We start from the raw sequence: 19,978 nt of genomic DNA, 5'->3' as shown, positions 1-19,978 counted from the left end.
AGCTTATCTCACCACCTGTAGTTATTTAGGTGAAAGCTCCAAAATGCTTGCCTAATATGTCTGTTTATCCAAAAGGAAGTATAGAGGGAGAGCTAGATAGATAGCATTGCATTACATTACATTACATGGCAATGCAATGCACAGTTGCTGAAGTTGAACCAAAATGAGCTTGTCATCTGGCTTCTGCAACTTTTAACATGAAAAATCCAATGAGGAGAAGAAAAGCAAAGCCAAAGAGTCCATCCCAAAATCCGACAAACAAGCAAAATGAACAAAAAGCATTGAATTCAATTCTTTCTGATTTTAGAAACTGCATTAAAGAAGGGGTGCACCGGTCCTGGAGATACTGCAATACCAGGTCAATGCGTGGAGTGGACAGAGCAAGCTCTTTTTCCATCTCCCTGTTCTAAAAATCCATTTAATATATGGTCCCCAGATAGGGGACGTATCAGATATTAAACTGATAAGAACAGATAATACACTTGATCTTAGCCAAAAGGCCGAGAAGCGATAACCAGAATTGGTTTCCGACTACGGTGCCACCCAAGGATTCTGAAAAGTCCATTTGTGGAGATGGCCACCTGGACTCCCGTTAAGAAGACATGCTGTCAACCTCTAGATCCCTCACATGCCTGCACTTTTCGGCTTGCTGCTGCTGCAATCCACGCGTTTTAGATCTGCATAACTCCACCTCTTTTAGCACAGTACCCTCAACCCCCGGCTGTTCCCACCCGCCTCAACACCGTTGGAAGGGAGGAGAACCAATTAAGGCGGGGGGGGGGGGGGACGAGCAGCTGTCTACCCTTAGCAGGAGGGTTGCTGATTAATTACCTCTCCTGCTGCTGCTGCTGCTGGCTGTCCAGCAGCAGACTGAAGGTGGCTGCTGCTGTGCGCAGGTATATAAAGGCTCAGAGCCTATTATGACACGCGCAGCCAGCGTTCCATTGCCACATTCCGTCTACTGCAGGCGGGATACCTGGATGGCTGAATGTCACTGAGAAGCTCACAGAGACCGCCATAAGCAACAGTTTAAAAGAATGCCACAGACTAATCAACCAAACTTTTTGGGTTGGTTTCTCTTTTATAGTCTGCAGGCATTAAATGAAAGAAGTCAGTGTTCCAGCAGAGGGAGACAACGTTTCAGAAAAGGCATTGTAGCAAACCAAAAAAGAAATTTTAAGCGCAGCAGAGTAACCAGCTCACATACCTGTTAGCTCAGGTGAGTTTAAAAGGCTGCTGTTGATAACAAGGGCATTTGCTAAATAGATGGTGTGTGTGCAACAATATACTGAAAGGTCAATTATATTGTGCAGCTTATCTCACCACCTGTAGTTATTTAGGTGAAAGCTCCAAAATGCTTGCCTAATATGTCTGTTTATCCAAAAGGAAGTATAGAGGGAGAGCTAGATAGATAGCATTGCATTACATTACATTACATGGCAATGCAATGCATAGTTGCTGAAGTTGAACCAAAATGAGCTTGTCATCTGGCTTCTGCAACTTTTAACATGAAAAATCCAATGAGGAGAAGAAAAGCAAAGCCAAAGAGTCCATCCCAAAATCCGACAAACAAGCAAAATGAACAAAAAGCATTGAATTCAATTCTTTCTGACTTTGAAACTGCATTAAAGAAGGGGTGCACCGGTCCTGGAGATACTGCAATACCAGGTCAATGCGTGGAGTGGACAGAGCAAGCTCTTTTTCCATCTCCCTGTTCTAAAAATCCATTTAATATATGGTCCCCAGATAGGGGACGTATCAGATATTAAACTGATAAGAACAGATACTACACTTGATCTTAGCCAAAAGGCCGAGAAGCGATAACCAGAATTGGTTTCCGACTACGGTGCCACCCAAGGATTCTGAAAAGTCCATTTGTGGAGATGGCCACCTGGACTCCCGTTAAGAAGACATGCTGTCAACCTCTAGATCCCTCACATGCCTGCACTTTTCGGCTTGCTGCTGCTGCAATCCACGCGTTTTAGATCTGCATAACTCCACCTCTTTTAGCACAGTACCCTCAACCCCCGGCTGTTCCCACCCGCCTCAACACCGTTGGAAGGGAGGAGAACCAATTAAGGCGGGGGGGGGGTGGAACGAGCAGCTGTCTACCCTTAGCAGGAGGGTTGCTGATTAATTACCTCTCCTGCTGCTGCTGCTGCTGGCTGTCCAGCAGCAGACTGAAGGTGGCTGCTGCTGTGCGCAGGTATATAAAGGCTCAGAGCCTATTATGACACGCGCAGCCAGCGTTCCATTGCCACATTCCGTCTACTGCAGGCGGGATACCTGGATGGCTGAATGTCACTGAGAAGCTCACAGAGACCGCCATAAGCAACAGTTTAAAAGAATGCCACAGACTAATCAACCAAACTTTTTGGGTTGGTTTCTCTTTTATAGTCTGCAGGCATTAAATGAAAGAAGTCAGTGTTCCAGCAGAGGGAGACAACGTTTCAGAAAAGGCATTGTAGCAAACCAAAAAAGAAATTTTAAGCGCAGCAGAGTAACCAGCTCACATACTTGTTAGCTCAGGTGAGTTTAAAAGGCTGCTGTTGATAACAAGGGCATTTGCTAAATAGATGGTGTGTGTGCAACAATACACTGAAAGGTCAATTATATTGTGCAGCTTATCTCACCACCTGTAGTTATTTAGGTGAAAGCTCCAAAATGCTTGCCTAATATGTCTGTTTATCCAAAAGGAAGTATAGAGGGAGAGCTAGATAGATAGCATTGCATTACATTACATTACATGGCAATGCAATGCACAGTTGCTGAAGTTGAACCAAAATGAGCTTGTCATCTGGCTTCTGCAACTTTTAACATGAAAAATCCAATGAGGAGAAGAAAAGCAAAGCCAAAGAGTCCATCCCAAAATCCGACAAACAAGCAAAATGAACAAAAAGCATTGAATTCAATTCTTTCTGATTTTAGAAACTGCATTAAAGAAGGGGTGCACCGGTCCTGGAGATACTGCAATACCAGGTCAATGCGTGGAGTGGACAGAGCAAGCTCTTTTTCCATCTCCCTGTTCTAAAAATCCATTTAATATATGGTCCCCAGATAGGGGACGTATCAGATATTAAACTGATAAGAACAGATTTTTTGATTGAATATATCTTTTATTAGCACAAAAAATAAGTTAACAGACAGTGTACAGTGCCGCAGCCCAGTACACACAGAATTCTACATCATATTTACATAGCATGAGGATACGACGCACTAACTAGACACATCACACCCCTATGCTACACAAAACACTCAATCTGAAAGAAAAAGCATGTCAATCAATACAGTACGACGAACCGTGATAAGGGATGGGGATTGGAAAAAAGGGGATGGGGAGGGGAAAATCACAGGCCCGAAGCTTTATTGAAAGACAAGACACATAAGGGGAGAGGGGGAGGAGGGGTTTAGTCCTCATCCTCGTCCTCCGGACCGTCCACGATGGAATAGTCTCTGAGCAGGCTGTGGATCAGCCTGCGGCAGTCCTGGATGGACATCCTCTCCCTCCTCAAGATGAGCCGGTTCCTGGCAACCCAAACGGCATCCTTGAAGCAGTTCATAAGGCGCCAAGCCTCCTGGATGGCTCCGACGGTATAAACCCCAGGGAAGAGTCCGTAAAGCACAGAATGGTGCGATAGGCTCGCCCTGGGGACAGAGTTCCTCAGGTCGTCCTCAAGGGCAGTCAACAGGCGCTGTGCAAATCCGCAGTCCCAAAAAGTGTGCAAAGATGTTTCCTCCACGAAGGGGCACCTTGGGCAGTACCGGGTCTTGCACAGGTTCCGGGCATGCATGAATGACCGGACGGGCAGTCCGCCCTGAATCGCCATCCACGACAAGTCCTTGTGCCCGTTGGTCAGCCTGTCAGACGACACATTTGTCCACACAGTCTCCAGCGTGTCCTGGTGAAGTCCTGTGATGTTCTCCATGTCATCCTTGGCTCTGATGAGCTTGTGGATAGTTTTGGGCTTCCACAAGTCGGGCTTGAGTCCCTCCAGTTGATGTTCCCCCACAAATCGAACGACGTCTCCGTAGAACCATGGCGTCGTCCAGTTGTAGGGGAAGGAGCTGTCCCACTTGTCCCAGCCGAGTCGCCTCCAAAGAGGAAGCAGGAAGAAGCGAGACATGGACCTGCCCGCGGAGCCATTCTTGACTTGCAAAGTCCGGCGGACACAATCACACACAAAAGAGGATCGCAGGAGGGTGGGGATATCTGGAACGCCCTTCCCACCCTTGCGAGGCTCCTTGTACATGACGGCCCGCCTGACTCTGTCCATCTTGGATCCCCAGACAAAGTGAAACACTGTCCTGGTAATGGCCCTGCACACAGTGACGTGTGGGGGCCAGGCCTGCGCCGTGTACTGCAAGACGGGCAGGACCTCATTACGCAGGACGAGTGCCTTACCCTCACAAGTGAGGTGTCTGAGGCTCCAGAGTCCGATCCGTTGCTTCACCTTGGCCAAGCGTTCTTGCCAGGACTTGAGGGCCGCTCCTTCCTTCCCGAACCAGACTCCCAGCACCTTGAGGAAATCCGGTTGAATGTTGAAGGGGAAGGGGGCGGAGGAGGCCGGCTGCCAATCCCCGAAGAGCATGGCTTCCGACTTCCTGCAGTTGACTTTGGCCCCTGAAGCCCGGCCGAACCTCTCACACGTCTGGACGAGGGCGTCGACTGAACCACGATCAGCGCAGAAGACGGTGACGTCGTCCATGTAGAGCGAGCACTTGACCTCGTGTCGTCCCGGACCCGGTGCGGTGATCCCTCTGATCTCTCCATTCTGCCGGATAGCCTCTGCGAAGAGTTCTATAACACAAACAAAAAGAAGAGGTGATAGAGGGCAGCCTTGTCTGACCCCAGAGAGGACAGGGAAGGGGTCAGTCTTCCAGCCGTTCACCAACACCGAGCTGTGGATATCAAAATACATCAGACGGACATACGAACAAAACATGTTACCCAAACCTAACCGGTGCAGAGCTCGGCCCATGAACTCGTGGGAAACCCGGTCGAAGGCCTTCTCCTGATCCAAGGAGACCAGGGCCGCGTGTGCGCGGCGGACCTTGATGTACTCGACCGTGTCCCGCACGAGAGCGAGGCTGTCTGCGATGCGACGTCCAGGGATGCCGCAGGTCTGGTCCGGGTGGATGATCCGTCCGATGACCGTCTTAAGTCGTGTCGCCATCGTCTTGGCCAGGATCTTGTAGTCCACGTTGAGCAGAGTGATGGGACGCCAATTCCTCAGGTCGCACCTCTCTCCCTTCCGCTTGTACAGGATCGTGACCATTCCTTCCCTCAAAGATGGAGGCATTCTACCCTCCACCACCATCTCCTCGTACAGGTCCAACAGGTCCGGACAGATGAGGTCTCCCAGCGCTACATAGAGCTCCGCTGGAAGACCATCACTGCCCGGCGTCCTGCCGGTCCTAAAGGATTTAGCGGCAGAGAGCAATTCGCCCACCATCAGAGGTTTGTCCAAGGCTGCCGTGCCTGCAGGATCAAGATGGTTAGTGATACCTGACAGGAACTTATCAGCAGCGTCGGGGTCGGTAGTCTTGTGGGAGTAGAGTTCGCTGTAGAAGTCGCTGACGACCCTCATCACGTCCTCCTTCCCACGTCGCATGTTTCCGCTCTCGTCTCGCAGCTCGTTCAGGGGCGTGTGACCGGCATGAAGTTTCCTGAAAAAGAATGAGTTACATTTCTCACCCTTCTCCAGATTCTCCACTTTGGAACGGAAGACGATTCGCTTGGACTCCTCCTCAAAGTGCCTTTTCAGGCTCTTCTTGGTCTCCTCCAGCTCCTCCCTCACGTCCCAGCCGCAGTGAAGAAGGTCCTGCAGCGACCGCAGCTCGCGCTGCAGCCCTCTGAAGTCCCTCCTCTTCTCACACGCCTGTTGTCGACCCTTGGCCTGAAAGAAACAGCGAAACTCAAGTTTAACATATTCCCACCAATCAGAGACTGTTTGGAAGCTACCCTTGTAGGACTGCCACATTGTGTAGGCTGCTCTCAGCTCCTCCACGACTTCATCCTGAGCCAGCAGAGCACAATTCAGCTTCCAGGAGCCGGGGCCGGACGGAAAACCGTCGCCGAGGACACCTTGTAAGTGAATGGCTCTGTGGTCGGAGAAGAAGCAGGGGACCATCGAGTGCCTACTCTGCCTGACTGCCCGAGAGGTGAACACAAAGTCAATCCTGGAGCGGAGTGAGCCATCGGGTCGGCTCCACGAATAGTTCGTGGAGCCTCTCCCCATGGAGCCCACCACGTCCTGAAGAGAGGCCTCGGTTACCATCTCGATGAGCAGCTTGGACGTGATGTCCAACTTGGCAGATGTGCCAGAACTACGACCATCCTCCTCGATGGGACAGTTGAAATCCCCGGCCATCACTAAGGTCCTGGTGGTGGCAAGCTGAAGCCGCAGGGTCTGGAAAAGCTCCAAACGCTCATTCTTCAGTGGGGACGCATACACGTTGATGAACCTGACAGGTTCTCCCGCCCAGTTGCCATCTACAAGAGCCCTGCCGCAGATGAGCTCCTGGACGGACTCAAGCGTGAATGCGCCCCCCCTGATCAGAATTGCGACCCCCGCAGACTTGCAGTCACCCCCACCGGACCAGTAGGATGGACCGTGGGACCACTCCCTGGCCAGATGTTTGAAGGACCTAGAGGAGGGAAGGGAACATTCCTGCAACATATAAACATCACACAACTGGGAAGTAAGGAAGGCATAAATAGTCTGACGTCTGAACTTGTCCTTGATGCTCCTGACATTAATGGAAAATAAGTTAATATTAGCCATCATGTAGGGAAAAAAGAAAAAGTTAGTGCAGGCAATACACCTTAGTTACCACTCCGGTCGGGTGGTCCCTCGTCGGTGTTGACTGCTGGTGACGGGATCACCAGCAGACCCTCTTCCTCCATCTGGTCAAGCAGCGCGGCCTCGATCTCGGCGACCACCAGTTCCTCCTCTTCTGGCTCGGCCACCAGGGTCTCAACCATGTGCTCCATCTCTTCTGGCTCAGGGAGGGTATCCTCCTTTTCGCCTACGAAATCCAGAATCTTCTTTTTGGAGGATTCAGTAGCAGGGCTGTCCTCCACCTTCCTCTTTCCCCGGGTTGGAACTGGGGAGACAAGACGGGGAAAATCCTCCTCGGAATAGATAGCGGCGGGTGGAGGAAAGGTTAATTCCACCGCTACCATGGTCTGGGGAGGGAGAGTGGCTGCCGGGGCAGGGCAAAGGACACCTGCTGAGGAGTAGGGGAAGGAGGAAGAGGAAGTGGAATCCTCAGCAGGGGTGGCCGGGGTGGGGGGGGATTGGACGGGGGTGGCAGGGGGAGGGATCGAGAGAGGGGTGACAGAACTCTTACCCTCCTTTGACTTTTTCTTCTGCTTCGGAGCTGCTGGGACCGTCGCTGGGGCTTTGGCCACCGACTCCTTGACCGCTTTGGCCTTGGTCGTCTCGGCCTTGGCTGCTGGGGCCTTGGTCGTCGCGTCCTTGACCTTCACAGGCCTGGTCGTCGGGGCCTTGTCCTCCGGAGCTGGGGTCGTCGCAACCACCGATGCCCAGGATCTCTCACGCTTGGGGCAATCCTTGTACAGATGAGCCGCCAGCCCACACAGGTTGCAGGACGTCTTCTTCGGGCAGTCCTTCGAGCTGTGTCCCGTCACTCGACAAATCCTGCAGGCATCCTCCTTGCAGTCCTTCATCTCGTGGCCGTTCTTGCCGCATCTCCTGCAGTTCCGCGGCATGTCCGGGTAATAGATGAGGCCGTAGGAGTTGCCCAGGGAGAATGTCGGGGGCAGGTGCCGAAGTCCGTCTGAGTACGCCAGGTCCCTGTGAAGTCTAACGGTCACCGACCACTTACCTGTCCAGAAGCCGAGTCCATTCAGGATGTGAGAGGGTTCCTTCACAACCAAACAGAAGCGTCTCAGGAAGGTACAGATGTCTTGGCCTGGGGTGTGCGGGTTGCGCATGGAGACCGTGATCCTCCTTTCGTCCCTCTGGATAGGGCAGCTACCTGTAAAGGCAGAGAAAGAATTATCCGGTCCTTTTGCGCTTACCATTTCCCAGAACCTCCTGCAGGTGTTCACAGTGGCGAAGGTGACGAAGAAGATCCCCGTCAAGAAGGTCTGGATGCTGAGGGTGTCCGACCTGGAGAAGCCTCGATCCAGCAGCATCTTCTGGCAGAACACGTCCGAGGACATGTCCGGCACCCTCCCATCCACTTCCTTCAGCTTCAGGGCCACCGTCTGCCGCATCCATGGCTCCAGGGCTGGAGCTTCATGGCGGGGCTTCTGGGGTCCCTTCTGCTGGCCAGTCGTGGAGGCAGAGTCCTTGGGGTCAGAATCGGCTCCTGGCTGGGCCCTCCTGGCTGTCCCCTGCTCCAGGTTCTTCTTTTCGGCCTTCCTCGCAGCGCTTGCCATGGCTTTCCTCCTGCAGTTACTTCTTGGAGCTGGATCTGGAACTCTTCCCGGAATGGGTGGAGCTATGCAGATTCTTCTCCCGTCGTGTTCTGGACAAATTCCCCGAAAGGTCTTTGTCTCGATGATTTTCTTCCTCGAAGATTCCACAGGACAGCCCGATTCTTCTCCGAGTCTTCGTCTTCTTCTGGATTCTTTAGAGCTTCTTCCTCCCACCGATATCCGCCTTCCTTCTCCGATGTCAGCTGGGCTCCGAAGCTCTTCTCCTTCCGAGTTCGATCGCTCTCGTCAAGTGTAGATCGTAGCTCTTGTGTTCTTAAAAGAACAGATACTACACTTGATCTTAGCCAAAAGGCCGAGAAGCGATAACCAGAATTGGTTTCCGACTACGGTGCCACCCAAGGATTCTGAAAAGTCCATTTGTGGAGATGGCCACCTGGACTCCCGTTAAGAAGACATGCTGTCAACCTCTAGATCCCTCACATGCCTGCACTTTTCGGCTTGCTGCTGCTGCAATCCACGCGTTTTAGATCTGCATAACTCCACCTCTTTTAGCACAGTACCCTCAACCCCCGGCTGTTCCCACCCGCCTCAACACCGTTGGAAGGGAGGAGAACCAATTAAGGCGGGGGGGGGGTGGAACGAGCAGCTGTCTACCCTTAGCAGGAGGGTTGCTGATTAATTACCTCTCCTGCTGCTGCTGCTGCTGGCTGTCCAGCAGCAGACTGAAGGTGGCTGCTGCTGTGCGCAGGTATATAAAGGCTCAGAGCCTATTATGACACGCGCAGCCAGCGTTCCATTGCCACATTCCGTCTACTGCAGGCGGGATACCTGGATGGCTGAATGTCACTGAGAAGCTCACAGAGACCGCCATAAGCAACAGTTTAAAAGAATGCCACAGACTAATCAACCAAACTTTTTGGGTTGGTTTCTCTTTTATAGTCTGCAGGCATTAAATGAAAGAAGTCAGTGTTCCAGCAGAGGGAGACAACGTTTCAGAAAAGGCATTGTAGCAAACCAAAAAAGAAATTTTAAGCGCAGCAGAGTAACCAGCTCACATACCTGTTAGCTCAGGTGAGTTTAAAAGGCTGCTGTTGATAACAAGGGCATTTGCTAAATAGATGGTGTGTGTGCAACAATATACTGAAAGGTCAATTATATTGTGCAGCTTATCTCACCACCTGTAGTTATTTAGGTGAAAGCTCCAAAATGCTTGCCTAATATGTCTGTTTATCCAAAAGGAAGTATAGAGGGAGAGCTAGATAGATAGCATTGCATTACATTACATTACATGGCAATGCAATGCACAGTTGCTGAAGTTGAACCAAAATGAGCTTGTCATCTGGCTTCTGCAACTTTTAACATGGAAAATCCAATGAGGAGAAGAAAAGCAAAGCCAAAGAGTCCATCCCAAAATCCGACAAACAAGCAAAATGAACAAAAAGCATTGAATTCAATTCTTTCTGATTTTAGAAACTGCATTAAAGAAGGGGTGCACCGGTCCTGGAGATACTGCAATACCAGGTCAATGCGTGGAGTGGACAGAGCAAGCTCTTTTTCCATCTCCCTGTTCTAAAAATCCATTTAATATATGGTCCCCAGATAGGGGACGTATCAGATATTAAACTGATAAGAACAGATACTACACTTGATCTTAGCCAAAAGGCCGAGAAGCGATAACCAGAATTGGTTTCCGACTACGGTGCCACCCAAGGATTCTGAAAAGTCCATTTGTGGAGATGGCCACCTGGACTCCCGTTAAGAAGACATGCTGTCAACCTCTAGATCCCTCACATGCCTGCACTTTTCGGCTTGCTGCTGCTGCAATCCACGCGTTTTAGATCTGCATAACTCCACCTCTTTTAGCACAGTACCCTCAACCCCCGGCTGTTCCCACCCGCCTCAACACCGTTGGAAGGGAGGAGAACCAATTAAGGCGGGGGGGGGGGTGGAACGAGCAGCTGTCTACCCTTAGCAGGAGGGTTGCTGATTAATTACCTCTCCTGCTGCTGCTGCTGCTGGCTGTCCAGCAGCAGACTGAAGGTGGCTGCTGCTGTGCGCAGGTATATAAAGGCTCAGAGCCTATTATGACACGCGCAGCCAGCGTTCCATTGCCACATTCCGTCTACTGCAGGCGGGATACCTGGATGGCTGAATGTCACTGAGAAGCTCACAGAGACCGCCATAAGCAACAGTTTAAAAGAATGCCACAGACTAATCAACCAAACTTTTTGGGTTGGTTTCTCTTTTATAGTCTGCAGGCATTAAATGAAAGAAGTCAGTGTTCCAGCAGAGGGAGACAACGTTTCAGAAAAGGCATTGTAGCAAACCAAAAAAGAAATTTTAAGCGCAGCAGAGTAACCAGCTCACATACCTGTTAGCTCAGGTGAGTTTAAAAGGCTGCTGTTGATAACAAGGGCATTTGCTAAATAGATGGTGTGTGTGCAACAATATACTGAAAGGTCAATTATATTGTGCAGCTTATCTCACCACCTGTAGTTATTTAGGTGAAAGCTCCAAAATGCTTGCCTAATATGTCTGTTTATCCAAAAGGAAGTATAGAGGGAGAGCTAGATAGATAGCATTGCATTACATTACATTACATGGCAATGCAATGCACAGTTGCTGAAGTTGAACCAAAATGAGCTTGTCATCTGGCTTCTGCAACTTTTAACATGAAAAATCCAATGAGGAGAAGAAAAGCAAAGCCAAAGAGTCCATCCCAAAATCCGACAAACAAGCAAAATGAACAAAAAGCATTGAATTCAATTCTTTCTGATTTTAGAAACTGCATTAAAGAAGGGGTGCACCGGTCCTGGAGATACTGCAATACCAGGTCAATGCGTGGAGTGGACAGAGCAAGCTCTTTTTCCATCTCCCTGTTCTAAAAATCCATTTAATATATGGTCCCCAGATAGGGGACGTATCAGATATTAAACTGATAAGAACAGATTTTTTTTACCGAAAGCCCGAATTCGTGTACAAAACCCGAGTGCGCTTAAAAAAGTGACAAGTGCCACAAAAAAAGTGCACTAGGATGCTGGTCTTCTTGAAACCCTCTCCAAAAGGAGAAGGGTCCCCCAAACCATTCCCCGTCCCTCCGAGCCAAAAGGCCACAGCGAGGAACAGGGACAAAAAGCCACCTCCAGCCGAAGCCAGAGGCGACCCAATCTTACCCCCAGCACCTGCCCGAGTTCTCAGCCGGGCAAGGCACTGGGGGCCAAAGACTGTGCTCCCCTCCCGGAAGAGGGGAGCCAACAACGCTCTCCTCCCGAAAGAGGATAGCCAGGGGGGTTCAGGGGGGAGCGGAACCTGATAGCCACACACTCCCCCCCTAGACCTGCCAAGAGAGGAACCCGTAAGGGAACCGCATCCCGACAAAATCCTAGTAGGACGTGACACACGTGAATAAGTGGACACACAGTGACAAAGAAATTAAATAAATAGTGAAGGTTTCACAGTATAATACTGCCCGGACCTTCGACCGGGAATTGAAAAATTCCCCATCCTAAGGCCAGAAGGCCCGGAATAAGGGTGTGTGCGAAGAAAGAAAATTTGAAGTGCTTGTGCAAATGTGCCATAAACTCAAGTGGGGTTCCCAATCCCAGTGAGTTAAGGCACCCCAGGGTCACCACTCCTGGGGCACTTCACACTTCGGGCTTTCGATCTTCCCCGGCCCAATGGCGTCGATCCTGGGGGGCCATGCTTTCCACCAGATGACTATATTAGCCACCTGGCGTACTAACAAGCGCCTAAACCCCAGTGTGCATAATGTATCAATCTACTAGGGCGGCCAACATCCAAAACCGCCTTTTCGAAAGATACTACACTTGATCTTAGCCAAAAGGCCGAGAAGCGATAACCAGAATTGGTTTCCGACTACGGTGCCACCCAAGGATTCTGAAAAGTCCATTTGTGGAGATGGCCACCTGGACTCCCGTTAAGAAGACATGCTGTCAACCTCTAGATCCCTCACATGCCTGCACTTTTCGGCTTGCTGCTGCTGCAATCCACGCGTTTTAGATCTGCATAACTCCACCTCTTTTAGCACAGTACCCTCAACCCCCGGCTGTTCCCACCCGCCTCAACACCGTTGGAAGGGAGGAGAACCAATTAAGGCGGGGGGGGGTGGAACGAGCAGCTGTCTACCCTTAGCAGGAGGGTTGCTGATTAATTACCTCTCCTGCTGCTGCTGCTGCTGGCTGTCCAGCAGCAGACTGAAGGTGGCTGCTGCTGTGCGCAGGTATATAAAGGCTCAGAGCCTATTATGACATGCGCAGCCAGCGTTCCATTGCCACATTCCGTCTACTGCAGGCGGGATACCTGGATGGCTGAATGTCACTGAGAAGCTCACAGAGACCGCCATAAGCAACAGTTTAAAAGAATGCCACAGACTAATCAACCAAACTTTTTGGGTTGGTTTCTCTTTTATAGTCTGCAGGCATTAAATGAAAGAAGTCAGTGTTCCAGCAGAGGGAGACAACGTTTCAGAAAAGGCATTGTAGCAAACCAAAAAAGAAATTTTAAGCGCAGCAGAGTAACCAGCTCACATACCTGTTAGCTCAGGTGAGTTTAAAAGGCTGCTGTTGATAACAAGGGCATTTGCTAAATAGATGGTGTGTGTGCAACAATATACTGAAAGGTCAATTATATTGTGCAGCTTATCTCACCACCTGTAGTTATTTAGGTGAAAGCTCCAAAATGCTTGCCTAATATGTCTGTTTATCCAAAAGGAAGTATAGAGGGAGAGCTAGATAGATAGCATTGCATTACATTACATTACATGGCAATGCAATGCACAGCTGCTGAAGTTGAACCAAAATGAGCTTGTCATCTGGCTTCTGCAACTTTTAACATGAAAAATCCAATGAGGAGAAGAAAAGCAAAGCCAAAGAGTCCATCCCAAAATCCGACAAACAAGCAAAATGAACAAAAAGCATTGAATTCAATTCTTTCTGATTTTAGAAACTGCATTAAAGAAGGGGTGCACCGGTCCTGGAGATACTGCAATACCAGGTCAATGCGTGGAGTGGACAGAGCAAGCTCTTTTTCCATCTCCCTGTTCTAAAAATCCATTTAATATATGGTCCCCAGATAGGGGACGTATCAGATATTAAACTGATAAGAACAGATACTACACTTGATCTTAGCCAAAAGGCCGAGAAGCGATAACCAGAATTGGTTTCCGACTACGGTGCCACCCAAGGATTCTGAAAAGTCCATTTGTGGAGATGGCCACCTGGACTCCCGTTAAGAAGACATGCTGTCAACCTCTAGATCCCTCACATGCCTGCACTTTTCGGCTTGCTGCTGCTGCAATCCACGCGTTTTAGATCTGCATAACTCCACCTCTTTTAGCACAGTACCCTCAACCCCCGGCTGTTCCCACCCGCCTCAACACCGTTGGAAGGGAGGAGAACCAATTAAGGCGGGGGGGGGGTGGAACGAGCAGCTGTCTACCCTTAGCAGGAGGGTTGCTGATTAATTACCTCTCCTGCTGCTGCTGCTGCTGGCTGTCCAGCAGCAGACTGAAGGTGGCTGCTGCTGTGCGCAGGTATATAAAGGCTCAGAGCCTATTATGACACGCGCAGCCAGCGTTCCATTGCCACATTCCGTCTACTGCAGGCGGGATACCTGGATGGCTGAATGTCACTGAGAAGCTCACAGAGACCGCCATAAGCAACAGTTTAAAAGAATGCCACAGACTAATCAACCAAACTTTTTGGGTTGGTTTCTCTTTTATAGTCTGCAGGCATTAAATGAAAGAAGTCAGTGTTCCAGCAGAGGGAGACAACGTTTCAGAAAAGGCATTGTAGCAAACCAAAAAAGAAATTTTAAGCGCAGCAGAGTAACCAGCTCACATACCTGTTAGCTCAGGTGAGTTTAAAAGGCTGCTGTTGATAACAAGGGCATTTGCTAAATAGATGGTGTGTGTGCAACAATATACTGAAAGGTCAATTATATTGTGCAGCTTATCTCACCACCTGTAGTTATTTAGGTGAAAGCTCCAAAATGCTTGCCTAATATGTCTGTTTATCCAAAAGGAAGTATAGAGGGAGAGCTAGATAGATAGCATTGCATTACATTACATTACATGGCAATGCAATTCACAGTTGCTGAAGTTGAACCAAAATGAGCTTGTCATCTGGCTTCTGCAACTTTTAACATGAAAAATCCAATGAGGAGAAGAAAAGCAAAGCCAAAGAGTCCATCCCAAAATCCGACAAACAAGCAAAATGAACAAAAAGCATTGAATTCAATTCTTTCTGATTTTAGAAACTGCATTAAAGAAGGGGTGCACCGGTCCTGGAGATACTGCAATACCAGGTCAATGCGTGGAGTGGACAGAGCAAGCTCTTTTTCCATCTCCCTGTTCTAAAAATCCATTTAATATATGGTCCCCAGATAGGGGACGTATCAGATATTAAACTGATAAGAACAGATACTACACTTGATCTTAGCCAAAAGGCCGAGAAGCGATAACCAGAATTGGTTTCCGACTACGGTGCCACCCAAGGATTCTGAAAAGTCCATTTGTGGAGATGGCTACCTGGACTCCCGTTAAGAAGACATGCTGTCAACCTCTAGATCCCTCACATGCCTGCACTTTTCGGCTTGCTGCTGCTGCAATCCACGCGTTTTAGATCTGCATAACTCCACCTCTTTTAGCACAGTACCCTCAACCCCCGGCTGTTCCCACCCGACTCAACACCGTTGGAAGGGAGGAGAACCAATTAAGGCGGGGGGGGGGGTGGAACGAGCAGCTGTCTACCCTTAGCAGGAGGGTTGCTGATTAATTACCTCTCCTGCTGCTGCTGCTGGCTGTCCAGCAGCAGACTGAAGGTGGCTGCTGCTGTGCGCAGATATATAAAGGCTCAGAGCCTATTATGACACGCGCAGCCAGCGTTCCATTGCCACATTCCGTCTACTGCAGGCGGGATACCTGGATGGCTGAATGTCACTGAGAAGCTCACAGAGACCGCCATAAGCAACAGTTTAAAAGAATGCCACAGACTAATCAACCAAACTTTTTGGGTTGGTTTCTCTTTTATAGTCTGCAGGCATTAAATGAAAGAAGTCAGTGTTCCAGCAGAGGGAGACAACGTTTCAGAAAAGGCATTGTAGCAAACCAAAAAAGAAATTTTAAGCGCAGCAGAGTAACCAGCTCACATACCTGTTAGCTCAGGTGAGTTTAAAAGGCTGCTGTTGATAACAAGGGCATTTGCTAAATAGATGGTGTGTGTGCAACAATATACTGAAAGGTCAATTATATTGTGCAGCTTATCTCACCACCTGTAGTTATTTAGGTGAAAGCTCCAAAATGCTTGCCTAATATGTCTGTTTATCCAAAAGGAAGTATAGAGGGAGAGCTAGATAGATAGCATTGCATTACATTACATTACATGGCAATGCAATGCACAGTTGCTGAAGTTGAACCAAAATGAGCTTGTCATCTGGCTTCTGCAACTTTTAACATGAAAAATCCAATGAGGAGAAGAAAAGCAAAGCCAAAGAGTCCATCCCAAAATCCGACAAACAAGCAAAATGAACAAAAAGCATTGAATTCAATTCTTTCTGATTTTAGAAACTGCATTAAAGAAGGGGTGCACCGGTCCTGGAGATACTGCAATACCAGGTCAATGCGTGGAGTGGACAGAGCAAGCTCTTTTTCCATCTCCCTGTTCTAAAAATCCATTTAATATATGGTCCCCAGATAGGGGACGTATCAGATATTAAACTGATAAGAACAGATACTACACTTGATCTTAGCCAAAAGGCCGAGAAGCGATAACCAGAATTGGTTTCCGACTACGGTGCCACCCAAGGATTCTGAAAAGTCCATTTGTGGAGATGGCCACCTGGACTCCCGTTAAGAAGACATGCTGTCAACCTCTAGATCCCTCACATGCCTGCACTTTTCGGCTTGCTGCTGCTGCAATCCACGCGTTTTAGATCTGCATAACTCCACCTCTTTTAGCACAGTACCCTCAACCCCCGGCTGTTCCCACCCGCCTCAACACCGTTGGAAGGGAGGAGAACCAATTAAGGCGGGGGGGGGGGGTGGAACGAGCAGCTGTCTACCCTTAGCAGGAGGGTTGCTGATTAATTACCTCTCCTGCTGCTGCTGCCGCTGCTGGCTGTCCAGCAGCAGACTGAAGGTGGCTGCTGCTGTGCGCAGGTATATAAAGGCTCAGAGCCTATTATGACACGCGCAGCCAGCGTTCCATTGCCACATTCCGTCTACTGCAGGCGGGATACCTGGATGGCTGAATGTCACTGAGAAGCTCACAGAGACAGCCATAAGCAACAGTTTAAAAGAATGCCACAGACTAATCAACCAAACTTTTTGGGTTGGTTTCTCTTTTATAGTCTGCAGGCATTAAATGAAAGAAGTCAGTGTTCCAGCAGAGGGAGACAACGTTTCAGAAAAGGCATTGTAGCAAACCAAAAAAGAAATTTTAAGCGCAGCAGAGTAACCAGCTCACATACCTGTTAGCTCAGGTGAGTTTAAAAGGCTGCTGTTGATAACAAGGGCATTTGCTAAATAGATGGTGTGTGTGCAACAATATACTGAAAGGTCAATTATATTGTGCAGCTTATCTCACCACCTGTAGTTATTTAGGTGAAAGCTCCAAAATGCTTGCCTAATATGTCTGTTTATCCAAAAGGAAGTATAGAGGGAGAGCTAGATAGATAGCATTGCATTACATTATATTACATGGCAATGCAATGCACAGTTGCTGAAGTTGAACCAAAATGAGCTTGTCATCTGGCTTCTGCAACTTTTAACATGAAAAATCCAATGAGGAGAAGAAAAGCAAAGCCAAAGAGTCCATCCCAAAATCCGACAAACAAGCAAAATGAACAAAAAGCATTGAATTCAATTCTTTCTGATTTTAGAAACTGCATTAAAGAAGGGGTGCACCGGTCCTTGAGATACTGCAATACCAGGTCAATGCGTGGAGTGGACAGAGCAAGCTCTTTTTCCATCTCTCTGTTCTAAAAATCCATTTAATATATGGTCCCCAGATAGGGGACGTATCAGATAATAAACTGATAAGAACAGATACTACACTTGATCTTAGCCAAAAGGCCGAGAAGCCATAACCAGAATTGGTTTCCGACTACGGTGCCACCCAAGGATTCTGAAAAGTCCATTTGTGGAGATGGCCACCTGGACTCCCGTTAAGAAGACATGCTGTCAACCTCTAGATCCCTCACATGCCTGCACTTTTCGGCTTGCTGCTGCTGCAATCCACGCGTTTTAGATCTGCATAACTCCACCTCTTTTAGCACAGTACCCTCAACCCCCGGCTGTTCCCACCCGCCTCAACACCGTTGGAAGGGAGGAGAACCAATTAAGGCGGGGGGGGGGGGTGGAACGAGCAGCTGTCTACCCTTAGCAGGAGGGTTGCTGATTAATTACCTCTCCTGCTGCTGCTGCTGCTGGCTGTCCAGCAGCAGACTGAAGGTGGCTGCTGCTGTGCGCAGGTATATAAAGGCTCAGAGCCTATTATGACACGCGCAGCCAGCGTTCCATTGCCACATTCCGTCTACTGCAGGCGGGATACCTGGATGGCTGAATGTCACTGAGAAGCTCACAGAGACCGCCATAAGCAACAGTTTAAAAGAATGCCACAGACTAATCAACCAAACTTTTTGGGTTGGTTTCTCTTTTATAGTCTGCAGGCATTAAATGAAAGAAGTCAGTGTTCCAGCAGAGGGAGACAACGTTTCAGAAAAGGCATTGTAGCAAACCAAAAAAGAAATTTTAAGCGCAGCAGAGTAACCAGCTCACATACCTGTTAGCTCAGGTGAGTTTAAAAGGCTGCTGTTGATAACAAGGGCATTTGCTAAATAGATGGTGTGTGTGCAACAATATACTGAAAGGTCAATTATATTGTGCAGCTTATCTCACCACCTGTAGTTATTTAGGTGAAAGCTCCAAAATGCTTGCCTAATATGTCTGTTTATCCAAAAGGAAGTATAGAGGGAGAGCTAGATAGATAGCATTGCATTACATTACATTACATGGCAATGCAATGCACAGTTGCTGAAGTTGAACCAAAATGAGCTTGTCATCTGGCTTCTGCAACTTTTAACATGAAAAATCCAATGAGGAGAAGAAAAGCAAAGCCAAAGAGTCCATCCCAAAATCCGACAAACAAGCAAAATGAACAAAAAGCATTGAATTCAATTCTTTCTGATTTTAGAAACTGCATTAAAGAAGGGGTGCACCGGTCCTGGAGATACTGCAATACCAGGTCAATGCGTGGAGTGGACAGAGCAAGCTCTTTTTCCATCTCCCTGTTCTAAAAATCCATTTAATATATGGTCCCCAGATAGGGGACGTATCAGATATTAAACTGATAAGAACAGATTTTTTTTACCGAAAGCCCGAATTTGTGTACAAAACCCGAGTGCGCTTAAAAAAGTGACAAGTGCCACAAAAAAAGTGCACTAGGATGCTGGTCTTCTTGAAACCCTCTCCAAAAGGAGAAGGGTCCCCCAAACCATTCCCCGTCCCTCCGAGCCAAAAGGCCACAGCGAGGAACAGGGACAAAAAGCCACCTCCAGCCGAAGCCAGAGGCGACCCAATCTTACCCCCAGCACCTGCCCGAGTTCTCACCCGGGCAAGGCACTGGGGGCCAAAGACTGTGCTCCCCTCCCGGAAGAGGGGAGCCAACAACGCTCTCCTCCCGAAAGAGGATAGCCAGGGGGGTTCAGGGGGGAGCGGAACCTGATGGCCACACACTCCCCCCCTAGACCTGCCAAGAGAGGAACCCGTAAGGGAACCGCATCCCGACAAAATCCTAGTAGGACGTGACACACGTGAATAAGTGGACACACAGTGACAAAGAAATTAAATAAATAGTGAAGGTTTCACAGTATAATACTGCCCGGACCTTCGACCGGGAATTGAAAAATTCCCCATCCTAAGGCCAGAAGGCCCGGAATAAGGGTGTGTGCGAAGAAAGAAAATTTGAAGTGCTTGTGCAAATGTGCCATAAACTCAAGTGGGGTTCCCAATCCCAGTGAGTTAAGGCACCCCAGGGTCACCACTCCTGGGGCACTTCACACTTCGGGCTTTCGATCTTCCCCGGCCCAATGGCGTCGATCCTGGGGGGCCATGCTTTCCACCAGATGACTATATTAGCCACCTGGCGTACTAACAAGCGCCTAAACCCCAGTGTGCATAATGTATCAATCTACTAGGGCGGCCAACATCCAAAACCGCCTTTTCGAAAGATACTACACTTGATCTTAGCCAAAAGGCCGAGAAGCGATAACCAGAATTGGTTTCCGACTACGGTGCCACCCAAGGATTCTGAAAAGTCCATTTGTGGAGATGGCCACCTGGACTCCCGTTAAGAAGACATGCTGTCAACCTCTAGATCCCTCACATGCCTGCACTTTTCGGCTTGCTGCTGCTGCAATCCACGCGTTTTAGATCTGCATAACTCCACCTCTTTTAGCACAGTACCCTCAACCCCCGGCTGTTCCCACCCGCCTCAACACCGTTGGAAGGGAGGAGAACCAATTAAGGCGGGGGGGGGGGTGGAACGAGCA

General features: G+C 48.9%; 8 non-coding genes and 5 pseudogenes across 8 annotated transcripts; all 13 read right to left on the bottom strand.

Moving 5' to 3' along the window:
• Nucleotides 1-321: 321 nt before the first annotated feature.
• On the bottom strand, nt 322-512 carry LOC141213473 (U2 spliceosomal RNA). The gene has a single exon (XR_012282974.1). It is a non-coding gene; the product is annotated as a U2 spliceosomal RNA (small nuclear RNA).
• Nucleotides 513-1,631: 1,119 nt separating this feature from the next.
• LOC141213345 (U2 spliceosomal RNA) lies at nt 1,632-1,822 on the bottom strand. The gene has a single exon (XR_012282849.1). It is a non-coding gene; the product is annotated as a U2 spliceosomal RNA (small nuclear RNA).
• Nucleotides 1,823-2,942: 1,120 nt separating this feature from the next.
• On the bottom strand, nt 2,943-3,135 carry LOC141213519 (U2 spliceosomal RNA). Its single transcript, XR_012283017.1, has one exon. It is a non-coding gene; the product is annotated as a U2 spliceosomal RNA (small nuclear RNA).
• A 5,561-nt stretch (nt 3,136-8,696) lies between these two features.
• Nucleotides 8,697-8,774, bottom strand: LOC141213541 (U2 spliceosomal RNA; annotated as a pseudogene).
• Nucleotides 8,775-9,894: 1,120 nt separating this feature from the next.
• On the bottom strand, nt 9,895-10,085 carry LOC141213344 (U2 spliceosomal RNA). The gene has a single exon (XR_012282848.1). It is a non-coding gene; the product is annotated as a U2 spliceosomal RNA (small nuclear RNA).
• Nucleotides 10,086-11,206: 1,121 nt separating this feature from the next.
• On the bottom strand, nt 11,207-11,386 carry LOC141213531 (U2 spliceosomal RNA; annotated as a pseudogene).
• A 789-nt stretch (nt 11,387-12,175) lies between these two features.
• On the bottom strand, nt 12,176-12,267 carry LOC141213554 (U2 spliceosomal RNA; annotated as a pseudogene).
• A 1,119-nt stretch (nt 12,268-13,386) lies between these two features.
• LOC141213343 (U2 spliceosomal RNA) lies at nt 13,387-13,577 on the bottom strand. Its single transcript, XR_012282847.1, has one exon. It is a non-coding gene; the product is annotated as a U2 spliceosomal RNA (small nuclear RNA).
• Nucleotides 13,578-14,697: 1,120 nt separating this feature from the next.
• On the bottom strand, nt 14,698-14,888 carry LOC141213342 (U2 spliceosomal RNA). Its single transcript, XR_012282846.1, has one exon. It is a non-coding gene; the product is annotated as a U2 spliceosomal RNA (small nuclear RNA).
• Nucleotides 14,889-16,006: 1,118 nt separating this feature from the next.
• Nucleotides 16,007-16,197, bottom strand: LOC141213341 (U2 spliceosomal RNA). Its single transcript, XR_012282845.1, has one exon. It is a non-coding gene; the product is annotated as a U2 spliceosomal RNA (small nuclear RNA).
• Nucleotides 16,198-17,322: 1,125 nt separating this feature from the next.
• LOC141213508 (U2 spliceosomal RNA) lies at nt 17,323-17,513 on the bottom strand. Its single transcript, XR_012283007.1, has one exon. It is a non-coding gene; the product is annotated as a U2 spliceosomal RNA (small nuclear RNA).
• Nucleotides 17,514-18,635: 1,122 nt separating this feature from the next.
• LOC141213528 (U2 spliceosomal RNA) lies at nt 18,636-18,815 on the bottom strand (annotated as a pseudogene).
• A 789-nt stretch (nt 18,816-19,604) lies between these two features.
• On the bottom strand, nt 19,605-19,696 carry LOC141213553 (U2 spliceosomal RNA; annotated as a pseudogene).
• Nucleotides 19,697-19,978: the final 282 nt, after the last annotated feature.

Source organism: Phyllobates terribilis, unplaced genomic scaffold (genome assembly GCF_046119375.1).
Source record: "Phyllobates terribilis strain yellow unplaced genomic scaffold, ASM4611937v1 Scaffold_196__1_contigs__length_3587587, whole genome shotgun sequence".
NCBI lineage: Eukaryota > Metazoa > Chordata > Amphibia > Anura > Dendrobatidae > Phyllobates > Phyllobates terribilis.
The sequence above is the reverse complement of the archived record's forward strand: the minus strand, read 5'-3'. Positions and strand labels throughout refer to the sequence as shown.